This window comes from Lissotriton vulgaris, chromosome 4_1 (assembly GCF_964263255.1).
Source record: "Lissotriton vulgaris chromosome 4_1, aLisVul1.2, whole genome shotgun sequence".
Taxonomy (NCBI): Eukaryota; Metazoa; Chordata; class Amphibia; order Caudata; family Salamandridae; genus Lissotriton; species Lissotriton vulgaris.
This window is the reverse complement of record NC_141691.1, coordinates 1,368,643,951-1,368,665,675: the sequence shown is the minus strand read 5'-3', so window position 1 is coordinate 1,368,665,675 and position 21,725 is coordinate 1,368,643,951.

Genomic DNA, 21,725 nt, shown 5'->3' with positions numbered 1-21,725 from the left:
TCCCTTGCTGTCTATTCCAGTCTTCTTAAAGGAAGTGCTTTGACAATTTCCAACAACAAAATGTCAATGTGTCCACCAAGAATAGGCTAGTAGTTGGCTTTTTGAGCACATACCATACTGCTAGTGTTTCAGGGACTATTCTGCACATACAGAGGTATGGACAAGAGAAATAGGACATTGTTTATGATAGGTGCAGTTCGACTTTCCACATACCTCAGTCCGAACAGAAGTTGAACCCCCAATCCCCTGACCGACTATCTAGTGTGTCTGACCAATGATTATACGACCCAGAAGAACAAAAGAAGACTACCCCTAAGTCCCAACCTATCAGAGTCACGGAAGCATGCCTGCAAAGTGCAGTAGTGCAAACCCTTCCGCTCACTTGCAAACAAAAACCACACAGTGTTTTTTGGTTTTAAAATTTTATTTTCAAATAAGAAATAAAAAAGCGAGCGAGCAGTGGTGATAGATGACTTTAAGGTTTAAACCCCTCTCCCTAGAATCAATATTCTTCAACTTAACACATCTAATTATTAGAATAACTGCCCTCACCTTGTTTGAACTTCAAGTACTGGTGGTGATGAGGAGTAGGTGGTGAATTGAAAAGCTCTTGTTGGCAGAAGGGCAATGGAATCTTCTGTCTGTAATAAGACAAATGGTGCACGTTAAAAAGCAAGCATTCATCAGTATTGCCAAAAAGTGTAGCATGTAATGGCTAAGCATATAAAAGGTTAACACCATCCCCAAAACCGTCACTTTTTTTCATTCCCAATAATTAAAAATTGGTTATGTATTAACATTTTCTTCTATTTACGAGACAAAATAGGGGGTGGTGTATGGCATCTAAAAATATGACATGTTTTTTCTAGACGTCACAACATTATACGCGGCACATACTACCACCACCACCAATGCCGGGGCCAGCAGCGCGGAGGCGCCCACTCCAGCGGGTGAAGCGGCGGCGCCACAAGTGCCACCAGGAGGAGCTGTGGGGGTTGGCTCAGCAGCGGCGGACGGTGGTAAGTTATTATACTCCTTACTTATTGAGATTTTAGAGTAGGCTTGCAAAGGAGTGCATGATGTACTGTACAGTAGACAGTACACTAGTACAAGTACACTGTACTGTTAAGAACAGTTACTAAATTAGAACTAAATTTTTGACAATCACGGAGAAGACAGTCACCCTTGACTTAGCAATAGCATTAGCGGTGGTAGTTCTTGAGTAAGCAATGGCCCCCTCTATTTGACTTCAACTCAGCTGGGAAACTTTTATTGTGAAGCCAAGTCATATCAGATGAACTTGAGGGATGTGATGAACGAAAAGGGAAAGAAGGGTGAAAGGAAGGTCGAGCGAGTCGTAACATTTATGACTGTAAACAATGATACGTGTTTTTGAATGCAGGCAGAGGTGGCTGATAGGAAGGAATCAGATGCATGGCTGCTTGAAGCAAGGATGGTTGGAGGAGAAAGAAAAGATGACTGCCTGTGTGGGTGAATCAGAAAATGCATGTGTGGTGTATATTGCAATAAATAATTTGGGTGGAACTCAAATGCAAGTCAAGACGTTCGTTTATCAAATAAAATGAAAAGGGTTTTAGTTAGTTGTTGAGAAAAAGTAAAGTTGGTACAGTTGAGACATTAAGAAGCATGATAGACGTTTACTTTCGAAGCCTGGATGGTATCTTCTTCCTCATAGATAGCAGGGGTGTATGTAGAGCAGACGCTCAGTGGATGAAGAGTGTTACTTTGAACAGCATGTCAATGCCACAGTAGCAAAGCAGAGGAAATCCAAATACTAGAAGTTGTGATTGTTCAGAAATACTCCCTTGACTAACAGTACAGTAGTTTACTTTGCAAGCACAGCATATATTGTGTATGTATTGTATAGTTGACATTATATCAAGTCAAGTTCCTTCCTCCGGCAATTAAGGGTATGTTAATAATTTTCTTTCAGCTGTGTCATGGGTGGACTATCGTTGTTGTTCACTCAATCAATCAAAACAAAGCATCTAAAGTCATCCATCATATAAGCAAAGATCAAGTGATCAGCAGGATATATGATCAGAAATTAATAATCTTCATTTTCCTTTTGTAGTAGTCAAGGCCCGGGGGAGCAGTGCGAAATATAAATTACATTGAGCAGTAGCCCTTGATGTACCCGAGTATGGCCAGTGCCACCCCTATAGAAAAGTAAGAGCTTCCCTATCCCCACCTGCATGTACTGCTTAAAGTAATGCGAGTCTGCGTCATCATGGCGTGTGTCTGTTTTTCTTGGGTGCAAGCTGAGTGAGCTGGAATTATGCCGGCTACCACAAGTTCACATACAAGAAATTTCTTTCGCAAAACAAGAGAAAAAAAGAAGAAGACTGGTGTACTCTCTGACTCTCTGAGTATGTAGTGAGTCCATAGTGCTGCTAGTAGAATTCCTGAAACTCCCACTAATGTTACAGGCCTACAAAGACGGTGGAAAGATACATGCCAAAATGTTACAGTGTGCTTGCAAGTTGCTAGTAATACTGTGAGACAACTTTCTGTTGAATTATTTTGTGTTAATGTTAAAGAGTATTGGTTACAGTATTTTTCTTTCTTTCTTCATATAGATGCTCCACAAAAGCTCACCAGGAAGGAGATGGTTGTCCGGGCCAGGGCCCGGAAGCTGGAGGCCATTTGTGCTGAATATCGGTGGCTGTGGGCTTGGAAGCAGAAGGATGAGGCGGCAACAACTGCATCCTCCTCCAGTGCCCTCGGGGGCACCAGCCAGCAGCCTCCAGTTGTACGGCGTCGTGGTCCGACAGCCTCCCGCTGCCGCCGCGCAGCAGCAAGTAAAACACCAACTGCCCCCCCCAGAGCCTGGATGGCACGTCAGCGCCGCCGCCGCAGGAGAGTGGACTCCCTGCAGCGCGTGGTAGAGAAGCTCCAGCGCCAGCTCTGGGACCTCCGCAAAGAGATGTGTGGATCCACCTGTCCTGAGGACACCGCCAGAAGAAGTGACTGTCCCTTGCCCCTTTCTTAAAGACTGTTGGGGGGGTGGGAATTGGGCGTTGGGGATTCAAAGGGTGTTTTGAAGGACATTTGCACATTGGGTGGGGTTAGGGCGGGGGGTGAGTTGGGTCTTTTGAATAGTTTATTTTTGTTAGGGAAAATATATTTATTTATTTTACATACTTAAACATAGTATAGACGTTCATTTTATTTTGTGTGGTGGTTGCGGGGGTTACTGTACGTTTGGTTTCATCAAACTTACCAGCATGAATTATCTAAACATTCAAAAATGTACAAAAGTGCCACTAACAGAGTTAGTGAGTTCAATTGCCCTACTAGTACTTTACTAGTACTACTGTCAGTCTCTCCTCTCCTCCGAGTCCTAGCCCATTATTCTACCTCCCCAAAATGCTTATCTTACCTGTGATTCGTGTTTGAGAATAGGGCTAGGCACAAGGCTGGCTGCATGGCAAATGGCGATTAAGGTTGGGTGTGGAATCCTGGACGGATCAAATGTCATTGTTGTGCTGGTAGTACTAGTGGTACACACTGGCAGTAGCAGCATATGAAAAAAAAGGAAATTAAACATTGAGTGGCCTCAGCGTAGCATTAGTTAGTACGATAGATAGTACGGTAGAGAACAGTGTCATAAATTGTAGCCTAAGCAGTGCTAAAGTATTCAAAATATAAGTACTAGTTGCGTGGAGTATGGCTACTATAAGAAATAGCATTGAAGGCGAAGAAAACAGCAGCGTAAGCATTAAGCATTCAATTTGTCACGTGTAGGAGGAGGATGTTGTTGATGATCAATCCACGATGGCGCACATGAAATTCTGATTTGAATGATTTTTCTGTTGCTTTGACCTTATCCTCCCCAGCAAGTGTGTGGAATTATTGTTGTCATTTAGTCACACCTCAATGAAAACCACACAGCCCGGGGAAGAGGGTTAGAGTTTGAAAATTGGATGGGAATGGGGCTTTTTGGGAAAGTTTTATGAAGAGAGGAAAAAAAACACAGCATGGACAAACAACAAATGAAGATAAACAAATTTTTGGATACGAAGATATCCATAAATCTTTTAAGGGACATAAAGGAAGTTTATGCACTACTGCATGCATGAAGTTGTTTGCTTAATGGATGGTTAGGTTACTGAAAACTAAGTAGTACTTTCTACAACTTACTAACTATGAAGAAAAAAGTGTGACTGTACAGGGCTGCAGTAATTAGGCAATTTCACTTGCCTATCTGCCCTCAGCGAGAATAAACACTTAGTACATTAAATTAGTTATAAAAATAGCAAAGCAAAAAGTATACAATGGCTGGATGGATGAATTTGAAGCAGAGAGCAAACAAATGCACAGTCACACTCATAGAAGTTCACAACAATAACATTATTTAAAAGATAAGGAGAAGTGAAGAGGATACTGTAACTGTATATTGTAGTTGTCCTGTTGAATTTGGGAAGTTGCATGCATCCAGCCATTCCTCTTATTTGCGTTACTCCTCCATTCCATCTGACGCTCCGTCGATCAATCTAGGTGACCAGACACACTGTCCACTGCCTGCCTGGCGGATGCGGAATTGCGGATCGCTAATGGTAAGCCTGAGTTAATCGATTTCCCTATCACACAGGGTAAAAGCAGGCATGTAATTGTTGATGGAAAAACAGGAAGTAATATTAAAACACCACGGAGAAAAAAATATAAGGTATGCTGTGTAGTGCAAAAATAACACTTTCAGTTTCAGGGGCGACAGTATTACATACAAGCATCATTTCTAAAGTGCGTCCTCTGAGTCTCCTTTTCAAGGATAGTAATTAGCACACAGCAGGCCAGGGCCATGCAGAGGGTCAAGGCAGGCACCATTGAGTGAAGCAACCTGATGTAGTATACCTCTTTGACACAGACAGACAAAGCATATCTAATTGTATGCAGCAAGCCACATAGCCGCAATATTACATGAACTGCTGTCTGGACTCCATAGCAACACTACACTGGCTCGACCACTCCATACCACGACTACACAGACATGTAGTTCTGCTGTAGTAGTTGTTGTTGACTGGTTTACGTGTTTAACACTCACGAATTGGCCATAGTTCTTCTGTAAACCAACGATGATGATCCATCCATCCCAGAGAGTGACTGTAAAAAAAAAAGATATATTATTTAACTTTGATCATCAACATTCATCATCATCATAGTATATTGGCAAACAGTGAGTCCAAGGACATTTTGCATGTTGGAAAATGCAACATAGTGGCCCCTGCAGTTGAAGTACAATTTGAATTAAACAAGGTAAAAAAACAGAGTAGACTTGAGTTACATTTAGTGTGTAAAAGATTAAATAATAACAGAAGACATATGATTCATTTCATGCACAACAAACAAACAGCAATTGCTTTTATCAGAGCCAGACAGCCATTGCTGTCCACTGTATGCCATCTTCTCATTATTCATTACGTGTTCCACTTTTTGTCTGCATCTTGTCTGAAAGTGAGGGTCCACAGGGCAGCCTCCCCTGACAATTTCAGAAGAAACCGTCAGCAATCAGAATGTAGTCAGTTTTCCAGTCCCACTTGAGGGGACTCGTCTACGAAGCCAAGGTTTCTTGATTCTGCGTAATCCAGCCATAGGCCTTGAGGGAAATGGATAGGGGTAGTCTGGAGGAGAAGGATAGAGGAGCATGACTGAGTGGTGAACCTGTGAACCTCAGGAATGCAGACAGCGGCACCTGCACGCAATCTTGGGGTCCTGTTTGGCCCTAGTCTACAGTTAGATGCATTTGTCAACAAAACCACTGCGACATGCATGCTACTGCTTCGGACTCTACGAAAAATTATTCCGTTTCTCCCCCCGGCAGCTAGGATTGAAGCAGTGCGTAGTATCATCCTCAGTAGGTTAGACTACTGTAACGCACTGCTTCTAGGGTCTCCTAACATCTCCTACCATCTTGATCCTGAAGCTGCAGCGGGTTCAGAACATGGCAGCTAAGCTGGCCCTCTCCCGCCCACGCTCTGCCTCATTGGTTGCCGGTGCAGCAACGGATCTGTTTTAAAGCGTCCTGCCTTGTTTTTAGAGCTTTGCACGGTCAAGGGCCAGTGATGTTGCAGGATCTATTTTCTTGGTACTCCACTGCCAGAGCTCTTAGGTCTTCGTCGGCCTTCCTGGCGACTGTTCCAAGGTTTAAAAGGGTAAGGATGGGTGGCCGCTCGTTCAGCTTTGCGGTTGCCAAACTTTGGAATTCCTTACCGCTACCGTTAAGGAGTAGGTAAAATCTGTTGTCCTTTAAAAAGGACCCTAAAAGTCATCTTTTCCCAAGGGGGGCGAAGGGTGGATACATACTGGTAGTGTTGTTTTGGGTCACAGCACCAGGATACCCTTTGGGTGACAGCCGCGCTTAATAAGTATGCCAATACATACATATACATACATACATACCTTCAAATCAATAAGGAAATAAGATGAAGACAGTGCTGCTGATGGATTTGTTGTGATTAGGTGATTAGAGTTTTGTTGTGGTAAAAGTCGCAAAACAAAGAAAGACACAAAGGAATAAAAGTGAATAAGGACGGAAAAAAAAGGAAGTCATTTTCAGGCCTCGGTTTCAGGGAAGAAGAGCTCGTCCTCAAACTCTGTGAATTGAGACGGGAGTAGGTCAGCTACCAGAGAAGAACTTCTGTCACCTAAGTCGGTGTCCTCTTCTTCCTGCGTGCATTCACATATTTTGTAATCTGGTGGTATGAAGTGCTGATTCATCTTGATCATTGTTAACCTCTCCACATTTTTGGGCGAGAGGTGGGTCCTTTTTAAGTTAAAATGGCACCAGAAGCACTGAAAACACGTTCAGAAGACACGCTTGCGAGTGGGCAAGACAAATAATTTAGAGCCAGGTTGGTGATCAGTGGCCATTGAACACTTTTCCCCTACCAATACAGCAATGGGTTCTGATTAAAGAAGACCTCTGTTGGGTCATCCAGATAGGCCTGCACCCTCCACTCAAGGTTATCCAGGGGTGCTCCACCTTGCATACCATCTGTAGCCTTTGCATCACTGGAACTAGCAAACCCTTGATGAGTTAGCCAATCCGCTCCTGACAATATTATGGGTGGGCCTGTTGCAGGTGAGGATGATGATACGTTTGCTGGTGTCGGTAACAGCTGTGAGGGAAAGTGACTGCCTACGGCCACAGAAGTGGACCTTGACTCCGGATGGCCTGCTGATTCAGTAGTACTTTTGCTGCTTCCTTCAATGTCCTGCCGCTCTTTTTCGAGCCGAGTGGCTGACAGAGCTAGCCAATGTTTGTACTTTGAAACATCTGCTTCATTAAAAGGAATGAATGCTTTGCTGGTCACTGCCTTTTTGTACCGTGGATCCAGAATAGTGGCAAAAATGTAATGTTGTTCTGTATGTATTTTTTAAGCCTTTCATTGTCAACTAGGTGGGTTAATAAGCTCACGGCCAACTGATATGCATCTTGCTTGGCAGTATCACCTTTGAACATTGAAGACACCGCCTTCAGTTGGTGCTCTAGCATGCGCAACAATGGGATAGCTTTGCCCAAAGTACAGTCCTCCCTGAAGACTTCACGCGTGAAGACCTCAATAGGACGAAGCATGTCTATCAGGCTTTTAACTAGCTTCCATTCCTCCAACTCTAGCCTCATGTCTTTCATAGCAGAACCCAGTGCAAAGACATACTCATTGATTACCAAGCACTGCTCAGACAGACGCTCAAGCATGCAGAAGGTTGAGTTCCAATGTGTTACCACCTCCTGGATGAGTCCTCTGACTGGCACTCTACGTTCATGTTGAAGTTTCCTCAGATGCTTCCGGGCCTTAAAAGAATGGCTGAAATGTGTGCAGATTCTTCGGCAGGTGGTCAGTAACTTGCTGACTGTGTTTTCTTTTTTCAAGAAATCTTGAACAACAATGTTAATACTGTGCGCCAAACACGGCACTCTGAAATAGCCACCATCATGCATGGCCCTAACTTTAATACTGCCATTATCCTTGGAAACATAACCAATCATGCGCTTTCTTGGATGCAGCCATTTATAGACCTTACTTTGAAACTCATCCAAAAGGTTCAGTGCAGTATGATATTTCTCCATGGCAAACATGGCTACTGTTGCATGTTTCCGAGTAGCTTGAAAAACTGTGTCTGGGTCAACACCTGCATATAACTTGTCTCTAACCCCTGCAAAAGAGACCCAGTGTGCAGTGATGCACATGTAAACAAGGACTTGGCAACTGGTCCACATGTCTGTTGTCAGGTGGATAGTGTGAACAGCACTCTTCTGCAAAGCTGCCCCAATCACCTCCAGCACATCTTGATGTAGTGCTGGAACCACAACTCTGGCAAAATAGGACCGGCTAGGAACCTTCCATTTAGGGCCGACTGTTGCCACAAATTCCAGAAAATTCACCCCTTCCACGAAAGAAAAAGGGAGAAGGTCCAGCGCTAACATTTTAGACAGCATTGCTTTATAAAGACGTGCCATAGGGTGGTTGCGTTTTTAATGGCGCATCCGACCAAAACATGCTTTTAATGGTGGTCTGGACCGTTTTCATACGTGATGATGATGATGATACAGACTTCTTCAACCCAGTTAGGCTCATTGATGTACTTTTTCACGTTGGTGTCTATCCCAGACTCTTAGTGTGCCTCATATATGTTGCTGGGGTAGAGGGTGTGGGCGCTACCACTGCAGTGCTGCTGCCAGGGGTACTGAGTGTACCAGAATAAAATGTCTTTTGCTTCTTCACTTCCCCCCTGCACGTTCAGCCCCTCGTCATCATCAGATGCAATATGAATGGATACATTTGGATTTGTTGTACTTTTGGCTTCCCGGATCTTCTTTAGGTGCGCCTCCCAAGTGATATTGTGGTGTTTTTGGAAATGACCTCTCTGGCCTCCGGTACCATAGTTGGTACCAAGCTTACCCCGACTAACTACAGTTTTACAAATTGAATAAACTACTATGTTTTCCACCTTTTTGATAACACTAAAGAAGTCCCAAACTGGGGACTGGAGATGTCTGCTGGTGGTGGATGTGCTACTTTCAATGCCAGATGAAGTGGAGGATGGGCGTGGCTGAATTTTGACTCTGTTGTGCACTTACAGCACCACGACTTGAGGTAATGGAGGTCGAGCTGGATGGAGGTCCCTACCGGCCCTTCTGATGAGAAAATATGGAAGCTGTAGGTCATGTTGGTGAGGTAGTGAACTGCGTTGGTGGTGGTACCAGTGCCACGCCGCCCACAGCCCGCTCAGCAGCAATTCGGGATAGGGTCAAAATATCTGTCTGCTGCATTCCCGCTGGGGCTGGAGTGACGACTGTGATGACTGGGTCATCGTCAGACTGTTCATCAGCAGCAGAATACACCACTTCTTGTTCATCGTCATCACCCATAAGTGAAAACCTTGTGGGAACCTTCCTTTTAGGCTTAGCTACCTTTGTCAGCTGATGGCGAGCCTCACTCTCAGACTGCATTGTTGGGTTCCAATCAACATCAAGATTATCAGAAGGAAGGGGGCTTGAAGAAGAACTTGTAGTAGCCCTCCTTGACCTTTTTGTTGCTGGGGATCAGGAAGACAATTAATCATCATCAGGAGGAGTGGCTTCCTCGGATTATACCTCCGCTTGAATCTCGGTTCCCTGATGTGCCCCTACTTCTGGAGGAACAAGCATTGTGGGCAGTTGTGCTGCTTCGTGCGCCTCTAGTTGCGCCTCTCCATGCGCCTCTCCATGCGCCTCTCCTTGCGCCTCACCATGAGCCTCTCCATGTGCCTCTCCACGCACCTCTACTTGCCCCTCTACTTGCGTCTCTAGTTGCTCCTCTCCTTGCGCATGTACTTGCGCTTGTACTAGTTGCACCTGTGGTTGTCGTTGCGGCTGTGGTTGTTGAACACTGCACGAGTTGCAGAGTTGTCTGTGGCCACACGTGACGTCCTGTGCCATTGTGCTGCACACACTGCTGCAGGACTTTTTCCTGGCACTGATGATGAACGATGAGTGATGTGGTTCTCTTGTGCACCTAAAAGCAAAGGAAGCCAGAGGAACATCAGTTAAATAAATGTTGCATATGTTGTGCTTCAATTAATATTTGCAACTAGGCATTTAATAATATTACAACACACCCAAAGACCCAAAATAAAAAATTGCAATTCTAATCAAAAATGGATGTTTACATTAATAGAAGAGAGACCACACAGAGAGAGTTTTTCTCATGCACCACTGAGTACCCCTGGGAATAATGGATGAAAGCTAGTCAAACTGGGTGCAGGCCTGAGCACACTACCTGGCTTCAAAATGGCCCCTTGACCCCCAGCTACATGGCCAGGCCCTGCCTGGACCAGGGCTCAAAATGGCCCCCACCCACATGGCCAGGCCCCAAAAACACCCCAAAAAGTCGAAAAACACAACAAAAAATCACCACAATCCAATGCCTTCCACGCCCTCAATGATGTTTACATTCAAGACACCCCACAGAAAGACTTGGTCCATGCACAACTCACTATCCCGGGCCTACTGGCTAGTGTGGCTTTACAAGCACCCCAAAATTTAAAAAAAGAAAATCCACATATAACAGTGAGCTAAATTTCCATGACATAAATGAGATTTAAGTTCAACAAAACTCACAGAAACAGTTGTATCATGCACCCATGACTAACCCTTGGCCTACTAGATACTGTGGCTACCCACAATATATATATTTTAAAGTTGTGAAAAAGTTTTAAAATTGTAGTTGCAGCAACTGCAATGCCCCAAACAAACAACACCAACTTACTTGTAAAATCTCAAATCCAAAAGTGATCCAAAGTCCAAAAAGTCCTCAAATACAAATATCCAGCAGCAGCCACAAAAAGTAATCCTTCCAGCTCCAGATCCAAATGAAAAGTGACCAGGACATGGACAAAGCACTGGGAGGAGCCTGCTGGACTGGAACAGGAAGTGGGAGACTCTGGGGCACTTCTTTCCTCCCACCCCCCCCCAAAAGGGACTCCTTGCACAAAAAAAAGTGCAGCCAAATGTCAATCTGATGAGTAATTCTGATCCAAATCATCGTTTTCAGAAGGTTTATGCTGCCTGCAGTAGATTTCTTGTGCAGAATTGCAATTTTTGCAAGTTCAGGAAAGCGAGCTGTTCAAATCTCCCACCGGAAGTCAGCTGCGCGCCGCATCTACGTGTTCACAATTGTTTACTCCCGCGATGCGTGACCGCGAGGCCTTATGACGTACTCGCGTTGTCAAACTCTCGCTGTGCAAGATGGCGTGCCGCGATGACGTACTCGCGGTCGAAAAACTCTCATGCGATCACGCAGCAAGATCCAAAATGGCCCAGCACACACAAACCGGGAGGAAAAACAACTCAGCAAACTCAGAATCATGGTAAGTCAACACCACGTGCGCGAGATTGTACTTTTGAAGTGCGACCAAGCAAAAAAATCCGCCAGCTTGCGAATTGTGGATTTTTGGCCAAATTTGCGCGATTTGCGGACCGGGAATTTGCCGCAAATTCCGCAAACAGAACGGATTTTCAGCCCATACTTACCTAAAACACTACCCCCTGCACGACCCTCACCCTTCCCCAGTCCGCTCTCTATACTACAACACTACCTTGCACGACACCCAAACACTATCCTTAACCCTAAAACACTACCCTACACTACACAAACACCACAACACTACCCTAACCCCTAAAACACTACCCCCTGTAAAACCCTCTTCGACCCCCAGTCCTGTCCCTACACCCACACTCTACTCTGCATGACACCTCAACACTGCCCTAAACCCTAAAACACTACCCCCAGCACGACCCTGCCCCTACCCCCAGTCCGGTCCCTACACTGAAACACTACCCTGCATGACTCCAATACTACTCTAACCCTAAAACACTACCCTACACTACACAAAAACAACACCACTACACTAAACCCTAAAACACTACCCCCAGCACAACCCTGCCCCTACCCCCATTCCGGTCCCTACACTTAAACACTACCCTGATTGACCCTAACACTACCCTAATCTCTAAAACATTACCCTACACTACACAAACACAACATCACTACTCCCCAATACGACCCTTCACGATCCCCAACACTACCCAAAACTCAAATACACTACTCTACACTACTCAAACACAACCCTACAACCTACTACCACTGCACGACCCAAAAAACTACACTTACCTCTCTCTCCTCCGTTGTTCCTCTCTTCTCCGGCTTCCAACGGCTACCAGTGACGTCAGAGCTGCACGCCATTGTTTCAAAATGGAAGCGCCTTCCAAACAATGATGTGAATAGCGCATACCATAACAACACATGTGTTGTATCAACGCTTGCGATGTAACAACTTGAGTACTAATGGTACGCTTTGTAACATCGCAGGCGTAGTATCGCTTGAGAAGTAATGGTATGCGCACTAGCAGCCACGCACTAATGGCTGTTTACCATTTCATATACAGGTATTTCAAGATGGAGGGCATTCATTGTTTGCAAGATCTGCTGATGGAAAAAGACTGGTTAGTGAAATTAGATCTGAAGGACGCCTCTTTCACAATACCAATGGATAAGGGCTGTCGGAAATTCCAACAATTCAGATGGAGATAGGTGTCCTCCGTTCAGCCTACCTTCAGCACCTTGGTGTTTCACAAAGGTGGTGAGGCTAGTTGTGTCTTATTTTCGATAGAGAGAATTACATATGGTAATATATTAGGACAACATTTTGTTAATGTTAAAGGATCAGGAAGAGTTGAAGAAAGAATTAAAGGAGTTTTGGGAGAAGTTGAGATCATTAGGTTTTTTTGGTGAACTAAGAAAAATCCATTTTAGAACCATCTCAAAAGATAGAATTTTTGGGCTTTCAGGTAGATATGGTGGAAAGTTTGTTGTTACTTCTAGAAAAGATGATGAAGATGATAAAAAGAGAGATATGTCAGAGTATGAAGAAAGCATTTTTGACTTTGCTGGATTTAGTGAGGATAGTAGGTTTGTTGTCCTCTTCAATTCAAGTGATTTTTCCAGGCTCTCTTTATTACTGAGGTTTACAGGGGTTGAAAGGAGAAGTGTTAAGGAAAGTATTATGGTATGGAGACAAGATTTATTTGAGTGTGGAAGCAAAGGAAGAGTTAATGTGGTGTTAAAGAATATGATGGCATGGAATGGAAGTGCAATTTTTGGAACTTCGCCAGATTTTATTTTAGTGACAAATGCACGTTTGAATGGATGGAGAATACAGTTAGGAATGCAAGAGACAGGAGGTGTATGGTCAAAGGAAGAAAAATCGGTACATTTAAACTGTTTGGAATTAACTGCGGGGTGTATGCAATAAAGAGTTTCAGGAAGAGTCTAGGAGGTCAGACTGTGTTGATAAGGATGGACAATGTGTCAGTGGTAGCATATATCAACAAATTGGGGGAACAAAATTGAGAGGATTGGCGAGTTCAGCAAAGGATTTTTTTAATTTCTGTTTGGAACACAAGATTGCAGTAAAGGCAGAGAACCTCCCAGGGGATTTAAATCAGATTGGAATTCAAGACACTTGAGAGACTGCTGCGATTAGAAGTTGGATATAAAATGTTTTATGAGGCTGGAAAAGATGTGAGGTCTCTTAGAAGTGGATCTATTTGCAAGTCGTTTAACTGATCAGATAGAGGATTTTTACAACTGGATGCTAGATCCTTTGGTGTCGGCGGTAGACACATTCCAGCAAATTTAGGAAGGAAAAAGGGCATACACATCTCCTCCATTTGCAATGATACAGAGGGTTCTTTTGAAGGTGAGACAGGAGAGATGTCAAATAGTGTTAGTGATACTGTTTTGGGTATCTCTGGTATGGTTCCCATCAGTATTGGAATTGGCGTGTGCAGAACCTTTTTTCTACCAGCGAGAGAGGGTCTTCTAAAAAATACAGAAGGGAGGAACGTCCTCTAGTTCACAGCAAGGTGTTGAACCTTCTTGTCTGGAGGATACCAGAAGATCTAGCAGTTTCATGTGACTTTCAACTAAGGTAGCAGAGTTGCTGTAGGAGTAATGGTCACCTGGAACAAGGAGAAGGTTTAAAGGAGTTTTGAGAATATGGTCTAGTGTAGCAGGGTTTCCGTTCTCCCACAGAACTGTGCACAGAGATCTAGAACCTGGGTGAGTTAGGGTGACCCAAAACTCACCTTAGTATCAGAAATCCCCTTACCAAGCTAGCTACAGTGTCTCATTGGTACTAATAACTTCGCAATGACTTAGACAATCCAGAACATGAACTTAGGGTACCTCAGGTATCGTGGAACACATGAACACTCTTTCGCTATATAATCATTTCAAACAAAACTGGGAGTCAAAGAACACACGTGCAAGTTTGAAATATTTATTTTTCAATGCAAGGTTCTCAAACGCAGTATCTTATATAATATCAACATACATATTATAAAAATCAGAGTTAGCAGCATAGTCACTAGTCCATAGTAAGCGAACGGTGATAGCATATTATAATGCAAAATCTATATAAAGTTTGTATCACCTATTATTTCGCGCACCCTATTTAGCATACTATATTATATCTAAGAAGGTCTCATTTGAGTTTTTAGCAGGGCGGGCCCATACCTCTAATGGTCAGTAGGAGCAAATCACATCAACAGCTACCAGCTCTCTGCATGCGAAGCATCAAGTGTGTTGATTCATTCTCTGTAACTCTATCTTAAACCCGCGTAGAGCCCAATGTTGGCAGCAACATTATTTGTGTTATGTCTACTGTGGTGCGAGGATCAGGCTTTCAGCAACCTTGTGTTAGGTTATTCTTAGAGGGTGCAGTTCTCAGTGTGCAGACAGTTGTACCAAGCACAACTGATATCAGAGCAATAACATATTATTCTCAAATAAATCACATCTTTTGTCTAGGTTGAAAGTTAGAATAACAATTAGGTGTCGTGTGCAAACTGAACCCAAAGGAAAATATGTCGTTTACACATTTAATAAACTCATGCTAACTTAACACAATATATAGAAACGCAGTAACCATATGACACCCCCCCAATGATCCGAGGACGGTTAAAAAGGAAAAAATAAACAATCCAATACTATAAGAAAGGCAAAACATGAAAGCAGAGTTCAACAATATTGAGCCAAGCTAAATGTATGTAAATGTATATAAGAATTAATAATACAAAATATGTATGAATGCCTATAGTGGCCACACAAAAATATAAAAAATTAGAACTTAAGGCCATTTATAAAATCATAGGACTAGACCATATAAAAGTCGAATGTTCGTAACAGAAAAGGCACCATTCAGAATTACTAAAAAGTCACGTGCCATAATAATGAAAGTCTCCAAAGCCACTCATGGGTGGATAGAACATGCAAAATAGGTAGCCACAGCTTCCAACATGAAATCACTGTCATCATCCGAAAACAGGTCAGCCATCCAATTAAGCAATGAGAAATAACATACGTGCTCCTCCAGCACCGAATCCTCTAGCAACATCAGAGGACAACTCAGTGGGTTCTCGAGAACGCTATGTGCCAGAAAGTCATGCGCCGCTGCGGATATGTCCCACTGACCCATTAGTCCATGCATCGCTGCCACGGCCATAACCCTTTCGCCAGAACAAACCAACTTGTGAGCAACTACGGGGCTTATCAGCTGATCAAAATCGACGGCAGGAGAAGTCGTCAAGCAGAGACACAAATCAATGGCCCAGTCGAAATCACAGCTCAGGCAATGAAACACAGGCTGGACACATATGAAATAGGAAAATCGAAACGACAATCCAAAAGCCGTGCTTAAAGTCACAAGCGGTAAGGTGCCATAGTAATCAAGCATCCGGTTGCGAAACAGTGTTAGAAGGGGCTGAGCGGCTCCTTGTGCAGGATGGGCATCCATGTTTTATAAAGCAAAATATCACCAAAACGCCTGCAGCCAAAGCCAGCAAAACAGGGAATCCGCCAAACAAACTTGCGAATATAGAATGAAAGAACGCAGGGATAATACCAAATACTTTTTCAAACGTAGTCACGAGACCACTGCTAACCAATTTTAAAAAATGTGCGAGTCCAGACGTGGAGGAGGCATTAAAGATTTGATGAACCAGCTCGCAGAAATGAAACGGCAAATCAGTATTTAAAAGTGCCTGCACCTCTGTGCGTGTGTTAGCTGTGTGAAGGACATAAGTTTCACGGGCCGAGCTCAGGGCCACATCCTTCTGAGACAAAAGGGCTCTTATTCGGCTCAAACCGTTGAACTCCGCTCTCAAGGTTGGGATTCGCGGCCAAATGGAAACATCTGAATTCCCATGCGTGGGTGGATATAACACGTTCTTGCCACACACCACACGTTCTGATACAGTAACCACATAGGCGATACCGACCATTAACCCACAACACATCTCGTTATTCAAAAGCAAATAACTACCGTTAGACAATAAAGTGAATGTGGGAACTATTGCAGGAACCGGTGTGCCTTTTAAAGTACAGGCTAAATTTGGCCTGTCCTGATTACAAGAACCATGCAATTGGATGTGCCTGCATATCAGTGAACGGTCAGGCGACTGTGTGCATTCTTCACCATTCAGATTCACTTCCTTCCCCTCCTTCAGACATCTGTATGTGTATGGTAAAGACCATGTCTCATGGAGGAAAGCACTGCCTAGTGGTTCATATCGCCCTATAGCAATATATCGCATACAATTTGTAAATTTATACAGAGCAAATGGTAAGGTAATAATACCATGGATAAGCCATGTAGCAGCAGCTGCCTCAGCCACAGAAAAGGGCAAAGATTCTAACTTTTCAATGTGTAACATAGAAAATGATGCATCTCGCATGGAAAGCATGCGCTGCTTGTCAGTCAAATTAAATGGGGCAAATAGTGATGAGACGTTCATATAACTCCAAGGCACTCGACCAGCCTTCAGAGTCTGTAGCGTCCAAGCAAACTGCATGACAGAACGCAATTGATTTTGACCATGATATAATACGGACACTTCATCATGCACAATGTCAACAACAGAAGAAACAATATTGTTCAATGTGTAAATCCAGGAAGAAAGCGTGTTTATACTGTTATCGACCACTGCAAGTACTTTTTCCAAATTTGCTTGGTCAATTGCCCTTAGGCGCTTAGCAGCCTCAATTTGAGACACTTTCCAAATTTCATTGTAAACAGCATAAATCCACCGTTTAGATCTACCCTTAGCCGGGCCTTTTATAAAATCATTTAAATCCACATCTTCAGTTAACTGAGACAGATGAAGTTTAACTGCAGCTAACGTGGAATGTTGTAACCAATTCTGACACAGTTTCCCCACAGAGTAAGTGGTGACAGTATAATCAGTTTCAAAACGGGGGTCTGGTCGTACTTGTGTGAACCCTTCTGTCAACCCCAGAAATCGACGTTGGCAAGAATCAGAACTCTTTTGCCACAACAGCCAACCCTTTGGATCCAAACTGGATACATTAAAGGACGAATTGTGTATTAGAGACTGTATCTCACTAATAGAGAATTCAGAAAAATTACCCCAACCTGAATATTCTTCTAATTCGGGGATAATGGGTGTATTTAATTTTTTAGAAGTAGCCAATCCAAAGCATGTTGTGTGGGAAATAGTAGAATTTAGAAACAACATGTGATTCGGGATGAGACATGCACGGTGCAAAGCCTCAGTGCCTTGTACCTGCCAATCTTTGGTACCCCAAACCGATTTAAGGTCAATTATTCCCTTCCAGAACTCGTAGCCATCTACAGCCAACTTGTCTAGAAAGGACTTCGAATACAGCAACTTTGTATCGGTAAGTCTAACTTTGGACATGGACTTTTGTGTCATTCTGAAGTAAAATGACTCAGGATTCGATTGATTAAAATCTGTAAAATAACTGTACTTTTTCAGAAATGTACTGGAGGTTCCTATTAATGGAGCTGGGCAGTGTTCCCACTGCGTGTAATTAACAGCAACCCTCCTGGAGTTTGTCTTATGTAAAAAATGATTACCATAATGTTGAAAACAAAACAAATCACCATAATTAATAGAATCTTAATACAGATCCTCAGCATCATAGGCAGCATAATATTTCAAATCAGAGAACAATGCTTCTATGGCCTGAATATCCCAATCATCAGAACGTATATTTTGTTTAATCACATCCCCCATGTTTACTCTAAGCACATTCGGAACATTAATCACTTCAGTGAGGCCATGTATTTGAAATCTAACCGCATCCCACACAATACCATCAAGGACAGGCCAAGCAGTAATGTTGACTGTATTCAAGTTTCATTTCAGTCTGTGTGCTGAATGTGAAGAGGAAAGAGGGGCCAATGTTCCATTAAGGTACCGAATTCCTGTTCTTTCTTTAACATAGTGACCATCGATCAGGCGGAAAAAATAAAACACAAAACCAATTGACATAAAAAGGTAAAATGAAAATAGGATCAACCAAATGTATGTCCAAGGGGGAATTAAAAAATGTTTTTTAAATAAAGTGGCATATTTCGCAAAAGTTGATGGTTTCTTTGAAAGTTCCGAAACAGAGTCAAAAGAGAATCTGGACTGGTCGGCCAAACGAGTCTGCAAATCAGGCATAGATAAGTCAGCAGGATAGGTGTAGTTCAGTTCATCAATGTTAGTAACAGGAATAGTATTTAATAAAGGACTGGATATGGCAGGCATCTCGATGGACACCTCCTGAAGTTATTGCCAGCACAGAATGCCTCACCATGGTAGGACAGGAAACAGCCGGTGTCATGCTATGAAGAATCGGCCACCCTGTGTGTCTTGACATTGTCAATAGAAACAAATCTGTTTTCCTTACGACCTGGAAGTGGTGGTAAAATGACTGTTCTTGTGCCCTTCACTCCAAGAACTCAAACCGGTGCACGATATGAGGGACCAAACTCTTTCTTGTTATCGATCTTCTCTCAAACCAGTTCTCCAACTTGGGGTAGCCAGCCAACTACCGGGATCTGCAACGCATCATCCGATGTGGAGGGCAAATGTTCCTTTGCTAGACTGTCTCTGGTCTTTTGTAGATCCTGTAAAAGATAGCAATGTTCGTCTACGTCAAAGGCCGAGGCCTGGGCCTTGCAGTCTAGACCGTCGAGGTCAGGGACGTACATCTTGATACCAAAGAGCATTTCGTACGGGGTCCGTCCACCCAGAGACCTTCTAGGGAGATTATTAAGCGCACGCTGCACGCCATTGAGGTGCGCTAACCAGTTTCTGCCAGTGCCTATAACTCGGGCTGTCAAAGATTGCTTTAAGTCACGGTTCATTCGTTCCACTACACTGTTACCCTCGGGTCTGTACGGACTCGAAAACTTGACTTGAACCCCCAACGAAATCATAGCATCCTTATACGCCTTAGAGGCGAAAGCCGGACCCTGATCTGAATGGAAGGTACCACAGGCAAAAATCCCTATAAAGACTCGCAAATCCTTGATGACAGTGCGTGAATCAGCGCTCCGATGTGGCCATACCCACACAAAGCGTGTGCATGAATCAACTGCTACTAAGATGTACTTGTATGCAGTATCAGAAGAAAATGGACCGCAGTGATCCAAATAAACGCATCCAAGCGGTTTATTAGAGATGTACAACTGTGTCTGAGGTGGACGCGCAGCAGTTGAAGGTTTAATCTGCTGGCAAATGTCACATTGAAGGACATAATCGCGCGTCTGTTTGTACAGACCCCGCCACCAGAACCTTTGTTGTAGCTGAGTTACAGTGGCTGAGACGCCCGCATGCGCAGACGCCACACCTTCATGCGCCGCTGTAACCAAAGCAGCCCTGCGATCCGAGTTGGGAACCAGACGTTCACCAACATCAGGAATTTTCACATAAGGAACCTTATCGGGACTTAAGTGGTATGTGTATTTAGAAGGGAACCCCACAGGATATTTACCTCCCTTCTCGGTCGCAGCAACAGCTGCCAAGATGTCATCATCTATTTTGCTTTTGGACCTCGTGACTGCTGCAACTAAGTATTTCGATACCGCTGACTTCGCTGCTTCATCAGCAAGCGAATTACCAACAGCGTGGACCCCCACGCGCTGATGGCCGAGAGTATGAATCACAAACACGAGTGGCAACTTCTCTTTAAGTTCCGCCACTCGGACACAGATCATTTTATGTTTTATTGTGCTACCTTTGGAATCACGAAATTCATTCTGAATCCAAAAGAACAAGTTTTCATTGTAAGACTGGACACAGTAGTAAGAGTCACTTACGATCAAAGTCGTCACACTAGGATCTGCGTACTCCAATGCAAGCATCAGAGCACGAAGCTCTGCCAATTGTGCTGTGCAGTCCCCAAGCGTCTGCGTAGCACAACACTGGACTTGAACTCATCGTTCACCATGGCACCGACCACAATGGCGCAAGCGGAAACGTAGGCATGTTTAGAGCCATGGGCAACCTGCGCCGAACCATCAGTGTAAATGATGCAATGGAAATCCTCCAACGGCCGCATTGCTAAAGGAGCAGGATGAACAAATTCATACTTTAAGTACTCCTGCGACCGTAAAGTGGCGTCAAAAATAAACGTCACATCCTGGGATGTCAAGGATGCAGCCCACTGAATCCACCTAGGGTGCAAAGCTTTAGAATTAGGTACAATTGCTTTGGTAACTGCCTACAAGGCAGGACACAGGGCAACAACCAACATGCGTTTTCCTTGTGACAGGGCACGTTCCTTAAGAATTGCCATCTGCACAGCCGTTAAAACTTTCTCCACAGTGGAAAAACGCAATTCAGCCGAAGTGTACAAGTGTGACTTGTAAGCAATAGGTACTGTATCTCCTTCATTAAAAGTCAGGTACGTGAAACCCACCGCCCCAGGGATAATTCTTATCACCAGGTTGGTCTGGTTATCACGAGTCTGTAAATATTCAGAAGCGAGCAAATCAGCCTGCAAAGACTGCAGAATGGCTGAATGCTCAGGCAGCCAGCATGATTTGGAAAAAGATGGTTGTATCAAAGCATACAAAGGCTTGATACGCTGGGCATATTCCGGAATGTAAGTCCTCCCGAAATTCAAAAAACCCAGCAAAGATTGTAATTTTTTCAGTGTTGTCGGAGAGCGCAACAATGCGCATTTCTCCAGGAAGTGAGGTGCCAACCCCTTTCCCTTGTTGTTAAGCTCGTAGCCGAGAAACAACACTGTGTACTCTGCAATGTGCGACTTTGCAAAGTTAAACTTGTAACCAATGTCTGCAAAGTTACAAATTATTCTATTTACTCGACACAGATGCTCCCAAAGATCGTCGTCTGTGAGATAAATGTCATCCACATACGAACAAGCAACTAGGTCGAAGCCCTCCAAAAGAGAGACTATGCGGGCGGAGAATACTCCAGGACTATTCTTATAGCCCATTGGGAGACGCCGAAACATTTTTTGCACCCCCCCGCATGTGAAGCTGGTCCATTGGGAACTTAGACTGTCTAATCTATGGGCATAAAAACCATTGGAAATGTCAAGCGTGGTTTTGAACCGTTTACGCTCAAGACTATTCACTAAAGCAGAGCCATGAGTATTCTGTACTGCGCAGTTACGGCAATGCAAGTTTAAATGCCTATATTTCAAAACCAAACGATATGAGCCGTCCGGCTTGTTTACAGTAAAAAGGGGGTTATTCATCGGTGACACACACGTTTCAATTACACCTTGATATTCCAATTGTTCAAGGATAGCTGCGACTGAAGCTTTGGCTTCACGCTGTATGGGATATTGAGGTTGAGGCTGCGGCTGAGACCG